Here is a 14,396-nt window from a genome sequence, read left to right on the forward strand (position 1 = left end):
GAGTTATGGAAATAACCAAAGGATGCAAGTCTGTTCAAAACAAGGTTTGGACACTTTTTGATAAAATATGGATGCAAATCACAGTAAAATATTCTTGAAAGTATAAAGAATTTATATCAGGAGGTGCAAGGGCCACACCAAAGGGGAATAATTTCATATGGTCCAAATTGCCATGATGATGATGATGATGATGATGAGCATATAGCACCATTTACCTGTAAAAAAACATTCAAAGACCTGTGCCCGGCTCATAAAGTCATGTGAAAAGAAGCTCATATCACTTTCTGATCCTAAATGTTATGTTGCTGCCTTTTCTTTTAAGGATTGTATCAGAATATCAAGTGAGATTACACTCCAAGATGGTGGGAGGAATGTGAGCCTTTTTAATGGGCAACTTTTCATAAACAACAATTCTTTGAAGTGCAGTATACTTTAATCATAGTCTGCACTATAGATGATTAGTATACAAAGACCTGCATCTGGTCTGGAGTTACCTTGGGGACACTTCTGTCTTTAATATCTTACTCTTACCACTCTGAGCTTTTCAAACAATGCTACATTTGCTTGTTCTTTAAATGGATTGCATCGTTGGGTATAGCACCGTCCCATCACTCAGACTGTAGTTTAGCCATCCGTAAACTGACAAATCTTGATTGAGTGCTGTAAATTTGTACGCTAGTATGTAAGCATGGCTGCATTTGTAATGTAGGGCTAAGTGTAGGTGGTGTGTTTGCGCACTTATCGTAAAGCAAATGAAATAAAAATAGCTGTTATTGCAATAAACATCGTTGAATGCTTCTGTGATGTTGAAAGGAAGTAGAAAGGAGACTTGATTTAAAACAAGTGCAATTTGCTCAGACTATACTTTCTTGTAGTGTCGATAAGAATGAAAAGCAAGCAACCACATTTACATCTGAATCGTAGAGAGTAAAATGCATATTGTTGGTTGAGAACCAGAAGGGCTTTATTGCAATAATTTTTTTTTTTTTTTTTTGGGGGGGGGGGGGGGGGGGGTGAGTAATTGATATCATGTTGTAATAGCTTAATCTCATCTACGTTATGGTGTCAATTTGAGATTACTTTCGTTTTCAGTAAAATATTAACAATTAAAACAACAAGGGTGCTACAGTATTTTACCCTATAATACTTAAAACAAATCGTATAATTCTACCCACTTTTCATTTTAACTATTTCGATGTTTTGTATAATGAGCGAAAAAAAGAAAGAATGTGTGATTTTATTTGCATGCTAGTTTCTAGTCTTGCTCAAATATTCACTGTGATGCTCATTGAATTACATTCTCTATTTTCAGACTAACATTTAACTGGTCCAAAATTGACCTTTAATTGTGGGCTGCATTTACATTTTTCATAGCTAAATCTGGAGGCAGTTTCAGGCTTAAAGTGATTAGTGTTGTAATGTGTGAACAGGAAATACAATATGCAGCAAAGGTCAATTACACAAGGTGATGTAATAATGGCTATTGCTCAATCTGGACAACAGAGCTACGTACCAGTTGATTATTTTTCTACTTTGTAGCTAGTATTATCTTACTTCACACCATGCTTCATAATGGGGATGTAATTTCTCAAAATCTTTAAAATCAAAGGATGTACACGTAGCCTTCAGAACTTTCTTATATTGTTTGTTTTGTTTTGTTATTGTGTTCGGATATTGCTTGGCATCATTTTGTATTGTATTTTGTTTTGTTGTGTTTTTGGAGATGTTTGGACCCTGGGATTATAACAGTTTTTGTCTTCAAAGTACAAGCACAGCCTGTCCATTCAAGCACCGCATAATTTGCTTTTATGTGTGAATACTCTGGCTGAGCTTCTAGTTGTGTGAAGTCTGAATAATTCCAGTATACCCTCATAGAACCCCACTGCACACTAAGTTCATTTCAGAAAGCTTTTTGTAGTATTTCAGAGCTGTCCACAAAGCACCCATTCAAACACAAATTGCATTTTGTGTATATCCTGAGGCGTAATATGATTTTTTTTCCCCTCAGTTTTTCTTGTGTCATCGAATATACTGGCAGGTGAAATTGTGTATTTTCAAGTTTAAGTGCTCAGAGTAGAATATTGAGTTCCCTTGACATTTCCAAGACGTCTAAAGCAAAGATTCTCTTTGCCAGTCGTGTTATTCTTTGGGGGCTGACTGTCTTTGGAGATCTGAGCCCACCTGTAAGCTGACATCAGGGATGAGCTAATCCCTTGATCCCCCTGTGGATTAGATCAGAGAAGGTAATGTTTGACTCATGCGTCATCTTTGGATGGGAAGCCGTCTCATCTCTCAGAATATGATGTCATCCATGAACATCTGATTCTCTCAGGGGGCTTTTCATCTTGGTATGAAGGCTCTCCAGTAGGATAGAGTAATCAATACAACCAAAGCCCATTGGGGAGAGACCATCGTGAAAAACAAGATTTTACAGCCCTTATTTGATTTTTTTTTTCATTCATATGAAAGTAAATTGTCTATGTGATCATGTGGGAGTTGAATAGAACCTTTGTATAGCTGATTGACATCTAGATATAAATATCTGTCCCAAACATTGGTTATGAGGGTAATGACATATTATACCTCTTCTTAGCTACCTAAGAAAGAAATTTTCTCAAAACTTGCCTATCCTACTTTTTCATCTCGGTGTAACTTTGATTGTAGAATTGAAAAAATAATCTTTACTGCTTTTCCCAGCAACATAACTCTCAGATTTTACATATGGACATTTACATTTAATGACATACTGTAAAACGAGGAATGTTCACGTGCATTTTAATTTCGCGAATTTCATGAGTGCCAAGATTCGCAAAAATAAAATGCATGCGAAAGTTCTTGTCTACACTGTATGCATTGAACTCCAGTGGCAATTTGCGAAAATTTCATGCCATGTAAAAGGCCGTCAGCTCCAATTCGCGAAAATTTCATGCCGCAAATGTATCATGTTTTACGGTAATGGAAAATTGTAGACATTTGCTGTGACTCGTGAGTATGATTAATACCAAATGTTGCAACTTTGATATTTGAGAGATTAAAAGAAAATGGAAACAAGTAAGAGAGCAACCAAAAGAAAGGGGAAATGTCTGTGACCGATGGTCTTAGGTTCCCATATTTTTTTTTTTATTCTTTTCTTTTTCTTTTTCATTTTAAACATGAACAAGAGGTCATAAACTAAAGCCATTCAAAAGAAACTAGCCAGGAAATCTTCAGCCCAGTTACTGTATACGCTATATATTTCGCGGGTGGGTTATTTTCGCGAATTTCGCGAGTCGGGAGCTATTCGCGAAATTAATAACAAGAGAAAATATCACCATCCAAATGAATCCCTTGCCTTGATGATACGAACATTTCAGTACTAGTATACCATGTCACGGCTTACCGAACAGACCATACTGGCTAAGTTTGTTTGAGTACATAGCACGTCCACGTCTACTTACGGATACTGTAGAGAGCCAATCCATTATCGCAAGGGGACCATTCATCAGAAATCTAGCGCGATGGACTTAAAGGGATAGTACAGTTTTGGTGGAGATGAGAATTGGGTTTTTAACTTTTTGCGAGATACCAAGGAAACACTTATGATATAGTACAGAACATACCATTTTAAGAGGAATTCAAAGTTTATTTGACGAATGTCGGGTTTGGAATGACTGAAACATCAAAAAACAAAGTAAAACAAAGCAGTCGTAATAAAGTGTGGGTCCCACACTTTATTAGAATCGCTCTTTTTTGATATCTCAATTTTCATCAAATAAACATTGAATTCCTCATAGAATTACATGCTCTTTCACATTTTATAAGAGGTTTCTCATTATCTCACCAAAAAATGTTAGACACCTGAAATTAGGTCCCAACCATAACTGTACAATCCCTTTAACCACTTCAAAATTGTTGACTTCTAAGTTACTAGTTCGCAGAGTTTAGTAAGTTTTTTTCATGCAGTGTATAACTAGTATCATTCTTATTTGCTGGTAAGTTGAAACTCACACTTTCTTTGCCACTTCATATTTTCTCTGGTCCCCCAATCGCGAATTTAACCACTCGCGAAAATGTGTGACAGCGGCAATTCGCGAAAATTTATGTACGCGAAAATTATAGCGTATACAGTATACTGGTATTATACAATCATTGACATCACCATGTGCTAACTGTATCTGTTGCACTTTATGATGCTAATTCTGAGATACATTGGTGGTTTTATCCTCATCAAAAGTTAGGCCTACATTTTACATGAACATCATTAATATCATACAAAGTTGAAACATGAGCAGTCGTGAGCAGTGCCTCAATCACCGTGGATCTATAATGAACTCCAAATAAATTCTATTAATGCTCAACAAAGCCATTTGTATTCACAGTTTTTAAAAAAAAAGTGATAATAATTGCAATATTGAGACACGTAAAGGTAAACTCTGACAAGTGCTACCCAAAACATGCCAGAATGATCATACACTGGAATATGGTGCACAGTAATGATTTGCAGATTGTGAACCCTGCCTACAACTGTACATGTAGGTCTAAGGATTTTTAGCTCACCTGAGCCAAAGGCTCAAGTGAGCTATTGCGATCGCCCTTCGTCCGGCGTCCGTCGTGCGTCGTGCGTCGTGCGTCGTGCGTCGTCCGTCGTCCGTCGTCCGTCGTCCGTCGTGCGTCGTGCGTAAACTTTTTACATTTTCATCTTCTTCTTGAAAACCCCAAGACCGATTTTCATCAAACTTGGCTGGTAGCATCCCTAGGGGGTTAGGAACTGAATTTGTAAAAATGGGCACCATGCCCCACCCAGGGGGCCCCCAGGGGGCCCCCAGGGGGGCCCAAACCCCCCAAAATTAAGGAATCTGTAAAAATCTTCTTCTCTAGAACCAGAAGTGATAGAGCTAAGTTAATACTATGAGTTAGTACATTGATGACTGTAGTTTCAAGTTTGTTCATGGCAGAATCAGGGGTGCCCCCCTTGGGACCCAGGGGAGGGGGGTGGGGAAGGGTTCTAATGGGGCCTAAATTGTACATTTTCATCTTCTTCTTGAGAACCCCATAACCCATTTTCACCAAACTTGGCAGATAGCATCCCTAGGGGGTTAGGAACTCAATTTGTTAAAATGGGCACCATGCCCCACCCAGGGGGCCCCCAGGGGGCCCAAACCCCCCAAAATTAAGGAATCCACAAAAATCTTCTTCTCTAGAACCAGAAGTGATAGAGCTAAGTTAATACTATGAGTTAGTACATTGATGACTGTAGTTTCAAGTTTGTTCATGGCAGAATCAGGGGTGCCCCCCTTGGGACCCAGGGGAGGGGGTGAGGAGGGGTCCTAATGGGGCCTAAATTGTACATTTTTATCTTCTTCTTGAGAACCCCATCACCCATTTTCACCAAACTTGGCAGGTAGCATCCCTAGGGGGTTAGGATCTCAATTTGTTAAAATGGGCACCATGCCCCACCCAGGGGGCCCCCAGGGGTCCCAAACCCCCCAAATGAAGGAATCTTTATAAATCTTCTCTAGAATCAGAAGTTATAGAGCTGAGATAATACTATGAGTGAGTACATTAATGACTGTAGTTTCAAGTTTGTTCATAGGAGATCCAGGGGTGCCCCTCTTGGGTAGGGGGGGGGGGGGGAGGGGTGGTTGGAAGGGTCCAAATGGGGGCCTGAATTGTACATTTTCATCTTCTTCCTGAAAACCTCATGATGGATTTTTGTCAAACTTGGCAGGTAGCATCCCTAGGGGGTCAGGATCTCAATTTATCAAAATGGGCACCATGCCCCACCCAGAGGGCCCCAGGGGGCCCCAATCCTCCCAAATTAAGGAATCTTTAAAAAATTGGGCCCTTATTGTACATTTTCATCTTCTACTTGAGAATGCCTGGTCAAATTTTGGTGGAGCTGTGAATAATTTAGATTAGTGACTGCGTGAAAAGTGAACTTGCGATACTCAGGTGAGCGCTAGACCCGCGGGTCTCTTGTTTCTTCTTTTTTTTGCATCATGAGCGTAAACGTTTTTTGTTTTACACTATTACATCACTACGTTGCCTGCTACAGATTGCGAAGCCATTCATGGCATGTACAATATAGCGGCCAAAACTCTCGGTGGCCCTGAGTGGGCCTATAAATGTCAAATGAACTTTTTGTATTGACCTTTTTTTTTCTACATATCTCTTTTGCGGCATCAAAATCGCAAATTCACAGATTGAATATCCCAAAAGTGCCACCAGTGGAAAAAAAAAGTAAAGTTAGTGTCAAGCATGACTTGAGGATGACAATTACAGATAAATGATGGAAATGAAATGGGCAAAATGAGATGAAGACAAAAAATTACAGAGAGCTCTGAGCCAGATTGGGTATACGGTTCTGGAATCAATCATGTACTACACAGAAGCAATTAGAAGCATATTGAGTGGAAGTCACTATGCTTGTCTGTGCAAACAAATTGGTCTCTTCTTCACTCCAATTAGAGAAATGCGCATCTTTATATTTGAGTCCTTCTTGTTCTGCAGTAGAGGAAATGATGTCTACTGGAAAAATTTTTACCAAGGCCTTTCTACTTTTGCCTTGTCTGTTTCCTTGATTGCAGTGACATCTATGAAACCAAGCGTGTATCACAACAAATGAACCAACCATATATAGACTTGCTAATTCACCAGTTGTCAGGGATAATCTACAATACTTGTATCAGTGGCGGCTGTTTCAATTTGCCATTTCGAGATGGTCACAAACTGCTTTCCTCTATTCTACCACTTCATTCAGAAGAGTGTCAAATTTGTAGCTCATTGTCTTTTCTTTGCAAAGTATCAGATGTATCATTTACCCGTTGAGGACGGACTGATTTTGCTACAACACGCATTTCCCACAGACCCCTGCCCGAGTATACTCGGGACTCGTCCTTAACAGTTTAAAAATGCAGAATATTTCAAATTTGTATTTCTTCTTTATATGTGACTTAAAGGGGAGGTCTACCCCTGAAAATAAGTGCATGTGAATAGAAGCAGAAAAATTAGAGGAACAGGACAGAAGAGCTTGAGCCAGTTATGGTAAAAAGTAAGAAAATAATGATCTTTTTGTCTTTTAAATTGTAATCAATCAAGCACGAATTGGCAGTACTGTGATCTCACATGAACTCACCTCCATTTGCTCTGTACTATGAAATAAGAAATTAAGTTCTCCAGCCAAGTAAATTGATAGTCATATGCATTCTTATATACTCTAATCTAGATATTTTTTGTATGCAGCCCCTGCGTGCAAAAATACTCTGTCATTTATAACAAAAAGACAATAGATTTTATTGAATTTCATGCTCAGGACAAATGGAAGATGAGTTCAAATGATAAGTCACAGAGTTGTCCATTTCTGTGTGATTGGTCACACCATCACAATCAGAATTTGGTCCAAACTTTCATGAGTTTATCACTCTCTCATTTTTCTGGGTCTATTCAACAAACTTATTTCATTGCAACTGATTGACAAATTGCCCTACATCAACGTTAATCAGTTGCAATGAAAACATCTCGACGGAAGAATTTCATGAATTTGAAAAACTTATTTTAAAGGGGATGGCTAGTACCTGATCTGTGGGAATCAGTGGGAATACTGGGTGATGATTGTTCCAATCCTTGTGGATTCATTTAAGAGTACATTATATATCTATTGCTGTGTGAAAATTATTTGCTTCAGAATGGCCTCATATATTCAAGTAATGTGCAGTTTAATGTTTCCAGATTAGCATGCTTGTACAGTGACGGGGCGATCAATAAAAGCCTGTTTACGATCGCCCTGTCACTGTACAGGCATGCTAACCTGGAAACATTGAACTGCACATTACTTGAATATGAGACCATTCTGAAGCTAATAATTTTCACACAACAATAGATGTATGTACTCTCAAATGAATCCCAGGTCCCACAAGTATTGGAACAATCATCCCCCAGCATTCCCACTGATTCCCACTGATCAGGTACTAGCCATCCCCTTGAAGGATGGACTTTCCCTTTAATGGGCTACACATTGCATAGAAAGCTTGATTGAGTGCCATTTTATATCCGACTACCGTTGATAACATACATAGCTGTTACATGTTAACTCAAGGTATGCTTGAGACGTTAAGTCTTTGAGATGGTTAGCTGGCTCCACAGGTCCCTAAAAATTGTAGGGGAAAAGCACATATTATGGAAATCATGGTGTATTGTGGCTAGCAATTCATGCTGCTGCTTCAGTGATGATAGCGGTTTGTATCTGTTATTTAGAGAGATAAACCCAGTGGGTGAATCCATCCTAAAATTGCTCTTTGATGAATGGGGGAGTTGGGTGGCAAAACAGTTCACAAATGGATGGAACGTGACCTGGATAAGGTAACAAGCCAGTAATGACTGGCCTCAAGTCCCAGACCCTCTCCAGTGGGTAGCCCCACTGGTGGGACCTCATTCTCCACAAAACAAGCTCACCCGTCCTTATTGCACCCAGCATCACTCCCAGGCTTCCTGGGCCTAATTAGATTTGGTCCAGTTGTGCCAGTTTTGACTGGTCCTACTGACCTTGTTATCCATCATGATGCAATTTGTTTTGGTCTGCTCTTTTTCTTTTTCCGTATCCCCTCCCCCCCCCCCCCCCCCACCCATCCCATCTATCCCATTTTAATAGGGCTGTTCACACTGCCACTGAAACATTGTGACCTTTCAGAAACTTGAATTATTTATGTGAAAGTCACCAGGCAGCTGTGCTGAGAGCTTCCTCTTTCGTCCATGAGGAAAATTGTAAACTGGAGGGGCAAGTTCTATTCAGTTTATAATACAGCAATAACTGGTAATATTTTTCAAGTGCTGTAATGTCATAAGTTTTAAATGCAGTGTGAATGGAAAGGTGAATTTATCAAGCTGTGTTCTTACAGTTGTACATTGCCGTATCTATACACAATGTGTACATCTCACTGAGAATGGTTCTACCTCTGTGAGGTATTGAAAGTTAAGACTTTGTGCAGCACATTGAAAAAAAAATATGGAACTCTTTTCTTTTAAATGTCTTTGTAGTGATCAGGGGGCAAGCATAGTTATTTGATATGTATAATATCTCTTGTAACAACTATTTTGCCCACTGAAAATAGTCTTGGCATAAAGGGATACGACTTGGTAGGGACGTACTCCTATTAGTTGGGTAGGATTTGAATGAGCACTTTCTAGGAATTAAAAAGATTTCATCTCATTTAGTGAGGTATTCTGGTTAATTGGTTAACAAAGATCTGCTCTCGCACTTGCTGTTAATACACAGCTAGAGTGGACTGTGCTGACATAGAATGTTAACACTCTAATTTTATCTAAACTATAAGATTTTGAGTGTATGTTATTTTTCACGAAATACATTTGAAAAGCATGTTGGGAGTGTCTCTTCAAAGGTAGGCCCTACATGAAGGCCTACATTGTAGTCATTATCTTTCCCTGGCCTTTTCTGTAGGAGCCGACCATCAGACTTGAAATGATAAAGAAAATAATCATTTCAGAGTGCATTTTTCCACATTTTAGCTCAAAATGTCTCTGTTGTTTGATAGAAGTAAGAAAAAAAATCTTCCCAGATGTTGTTTTATTTTCTAAGTCTCTGTAGAACAGCTTCTGGTAATCTTGTAACAAAAGTAATGGTATACCAGGAAAAATAGATAAGTGACAATAGTGATATCACATCAGTCATCCTCACAGTGCATACTCTGAAGGGGGGGGGGGGAGGGGAACTAGCGTACCCCCTCCTATGGTACATACGTAAGCAGCTTTAGCATTGTAAATTCTGCGATCTAGTGCCTACTGAATGTAATAGTTTTCCTTATCCGAGTTTAGGAAGATATTTTCTCAAAATATGACTATTTTGGTAAATGGAAATCCATTTGTGTGTGTGTGTGTTTGTGTGTGTTTTGTGGTCTTTGTTGTTAGGCGTGAGTAAAAGCTTGTCAGACGTATGAGCATGAGAAAGATACCTGAGATCCGAGTCTCAGGGATCTTGGTAGATGCTGACTTGTGAAGATAGAAATGAGTTTTTCTGAGATATAAGCCCATCTCTGCACTCTCATTGAGGGAGCGTCAGGAGCTTCAGGCTGCATCTTTACTAGCTGGATTGTCGGCTTGGTATAAGGAGCAGCGCTCACTTGTACATCTCCAATGTCTGTCACCGTCAGAGCTGTTCAAACACTTCCAGGGGGGAAATGTTCCGTCAGGGTTGCGTACATTTCTGCCCCCTTCCAAGGCAGATATTCCATGTTCAAGCCAGCCCTGTTGACAGACAAACATATTTGTCATCCCCCAAACCCCACCAGGGTGTAAATATTTGATGTATCTGGTTATTGCCAAAGAGTTACGATGGGTAATGATGATAACCCCCCCCCCCCCCTGTATACCAGGTCCCATCTGAAGCATTGCTGCCAGCTAATTCTCTTCCCCCTCCCTTCCCTCCCCAACCCTCCCTCTTCTTCCCCTCTCCCCTTCTTCCATCTTACCTCCTCCTCTCTCTCTCCTTCCTCCATTTCCCACCTCCTCTCTTTCACCCTCCATTATGCAGCACACTCAAGATCCTCCTCCTCCTTTAACCCCTCCGTGACTCTCATTTTTCACTTCTGTCCGACGAGGGACCTTTACAATTTAAATGTACACTGTTTGGATGTACATACAAAGGTATCTGCCTCATTTGTAATGTGTCCCCTCTTGACTTGAAAGGTCAGACAGTCACTACCCTGGTCTTCGCCGATGTTTGCTCCTTGCTCACACACCTGCATCATGTTCCTAGAAGATCGCATTGCGTCACCGAGGAGGGATCGCATCCCACTGTCATGTGAATCCACACAGACTGGGAGAACTTCTTATCTACCTTGTCGCGAGATGTCTCGCAGACCTGCAATTTTACGATGTGGGAGGTCTGCAACCAAGACTATTCTTCAAAGTACAGCACTAAAAAAATTATGCTGTTCTCAAAGGTGTTGGTCATACGTTCGACCTCACTTCTGCTTTACATGCTTACATTGTAATATCTTGACTTGTCTGTACAATGAGGAAAAAAAAATAAAATTCATTGAATTGTCTGCAATTTTTGAAATTTTATATGCTAGTGGTGAATCAAATTTATGCAATCAGCAAAGCAAGATACATGTACGTTCGCAGCATGCAGTTTTCGCGTATTGGAGCGGACGACCTTTTTTCGTGGCACAAAATTTTCGAGAATTGCTACTGGCATTCAATGCACATAGTGTAGACGAGGATTTTTGCATGCAATTTAATTCTGTGAATTGCAGAAATTTTGCAAACTTAAAATGCACATGAAGATTTCCGGATTTACAGTACTGTACGCAATGTATGTCTTCTTTTATGACCTTTGTGATAAAAGCACTTCAACATATGTTTTCCACTGGGTTCCCTAAACTTTTCATGGGCTTTGAGTGTACAGTATCCATTGATGTGTTTAATGTCACTTGCCATTAGTTCTGAATTGAAACTCCAGATGGGGGAGAAGAGCAATCAGTGAGCTGGGTATAATCTTGTGAAGACAATTTTGCGGCTGATCGAGTAGAGTGTTTGCCTAATGACACGTTTCATAATTCATCTAGACGTGCGATGAATGCAGGGATGAGTGAATGATTTGTTTGTTTTTTTGTGCATTTGTTTTCTTTTCATCTGATTGTGTTGGCTTCAACCGTTTTACATACATAGCAAACATATTTTTGCTGAATGACTTGTCACTAAAATTTCCATCCCCCTTTCTTTTGCAATAATATATAGACAGTTTTCTGGGTCTTTTCATTGCTAATGATCAATCTGAATACAGTTGTACCACATAATAAAAACCCACTTTTTTCTCTCTCCTCTCTTTGGCTAAAATGTTTTGTGCATAAGAACTCAAACTTCTCACATGAATTGATCTTAAACATTACAAGACACTAATGGCCTAATTGATGCTAATACAGAACTGTGTAGTTATAGCAGATTCATCCTAATAAAGATTCTAGTGGCAGTTCATAGCTTAGAAAAAACAGAAGAGTGAAAATTTCACAGCAGTGTTAAGTATTGCAACTTGCAAGTGCACTCATTACCCAATTCATTTTGACAAAGAAGATTACGTATAAACATTTCGCTGTATAAAGATGCATACTGTATCATAATCATGATTCTGTAATCAGGTACTAGCACCTGGGAGTGCAATATGTATGCAGTGTAATGCATGTTCTTATCTGCAATAGTGTCATTTCTAGAGAATAAATTTAGCTGTAAGTTATTTCCAGGGTATCATCTGCCCATATAAGGATCAAAAGAAACATTTTATATTGTGTGGAGAATTGAAATCAATTGCTGTTAACACGGTATTTCAGCCGCTTCATTTCTCTTCAAGTGTGAAGAGTCTATTGGAGAACATTAGTGTTGTGTACTGGGGCCCTTTTGACTAGTAGTGTGACTGAATAAGTTCAATACCTGTACTTCTTAATGGCCGTTTACATTGTTAATGGGGTAATGGCATCTGGTTACTGGTAATGTGTGCTTGAAATGTAATTACGATGTCATTCAAAGTGCATGCAGAGGATGAGTTCATTGTGGTTTTATGTTGGGTTCAACATCAATCCAGTTTGCCATAGACTCTATAGACACTGAAACTGAATTTAGTAAAAGCCTGAGTTTGTCAAAATTGTAGTCTTCATGAAACCTATTGTAGAAGTACTGTTGATTTTGCAGGTTTTTATTTTTTGCACTTTGCGAGTCCATTGCCATTCACCAAATTAATGATGCACAAAAACATCTACTCAGATGCAGACACAAATGCAATGTGCATACATGTGTACATTTCTCCATTAATCACTGCATTCCATGATCGCGAATTTAACCACTCGCTAAATTGTTGGGATGTCCCAATTCGCAAAAAATTAGACTTGCGGAATATATTGTGTATACCAGTAGTTTTTTATCGTTGTTAACATAATTAATATTCATATTTACCTGTTTTTGTATAAACACATGTTGAAGTAAGCTATACAAAGTGTTTTATGGTTGGTGGGATGTATGCAAAACTTTTATATAGTTGCTTTCATGTAGAAATTAAAACATTACTCTTTCATTACCAAATTTGGCAATAGCTCAAGATATCTCGTAGCACATTCTGATCCAGTGCAAAGAAAACCCAATATTCTGCTGTAAACGTTAATGAAGACAATTGAGACAAACGTGCAAGGTAGAGGTACGATCTGTACAGTGACACTATCTAGGCAATTTCTTTGGCATCCTTCATTTAGTGTGGTTCAATTGACTGAAGTAGTGCAGCGGACTGGGCTCGTATTCCGAGAATCAAGAGATTCCCATCAGGGATAGGAGAAAATGCCGCTGAGGCCATAACGGCGATGATGCCCGAAACCTATGATCACCTTCCAGTGTTCTCTGTAAAGAGAGATGTGAAAGATAGTGTCTGCCACATATCACCTTCCCTGATGATGTCTTTAGGAGAATGTGTTGGGCAATAAAGACCTCACATGTTTGTGGCCCATTTGAACTTTTCAGATATTCACAGCCAGGAGGTTTTGAGTCAGGCTCCATCCATGGCTAATAATGACAGGCGCACGCAATTTATAAAGAATTTAAGCAGAGCCATTGACGTCTATCACTTCACAGGAGGCCCGATACTGTGTTAGATACACCTGCTACTTGAATTCAAGAATGGGCAGTGTTGAACAACATCGATACCATTAACAAATTCAAAGTTTCTTCAAATGGCAATAAGAATACTTCAGATCAAGACTTTTGAATACTTGTGCCAAGTTTCCTCGTCTTGTGGTTTTGTTTTTGTTTTTATTTGAAGGAGGAAGGAAAAAAAAAAAAGATGCTGCCTCGTTGTCGCGGATGCAAGGACAAAAAAAAATGAACAAAAACACAGGAAATGATAATTCATTCATTCTGAGCGTAGAATCCCAATATAATGACAAACATGGGATTTGTTCATAAGGCCCGTGTCTAAACATTATGTAAACATATGCAGCTCATTGGGAAAAGGACAGGAGGTGTCCGCAATGACAAACAATGCAGATAAGACAGAGAGACTTGTAGTGACCACGGCCTTCTAAACTGCACAAGGCTTTGTAAGCATATTTTTCCAATTAAGATTTCCTATGAATTCTACCAGGAAAGTGCATAACCCTTTCTGGTAATGTTTGTTAAAGGGGGTGGCTGGTAACTGATTAGTGGCAATCAGTGGGAATGCTGGGGGATGATTGTTCCAATCCTTGTGGGATTCATTTTAGAGTACATTACATGTATATATCTATTGTTGTGTGAAAATTATTTGCTTCAGAATGGTCTCATATTCAAGTCATGTGCAGTTTAATGTTTCCATGTTATCATGCCTGTACAGTGACAGGGCATTAAACTGCACTTAATTACTTGATCATGAGACCGTTCTGAAGCAA

General features: G+C 39.2%; 1 protein-coding gene across 4 annotated transcripts in view; it reads left to right on the forward strand.

Annotated features, from left to right (window-relative positions):
• The window catches only part of LOC139716917 (MAGUK p55 subfamily member 7-like), a 97,835-nt gene that overhangs the window by 27,649 nt on the left and 55,790 nt on the right, over nucleotides 1-14,396 (forward strand). The gene's annotated exons all lie outside the window — the stretch shown is intronic.

This window comes from Diadema antillarum, unplaced genomic scaffold (assembly GCF_040938485.1).
Source record: "Diadema antillarum isolate AM-2024a unplaced genomic scaffold, OU_Dant_1.0 scf00000071, whole genome shotgun sequence".
In the NCBI taxonomy this organism is placed as follows: domain Eukaryota; kingdom Metazoa; phylum Echinodermata; class Echinoidea; order Diadematoida; family Diadematidae; genus Diadema; species Diadema antillarum.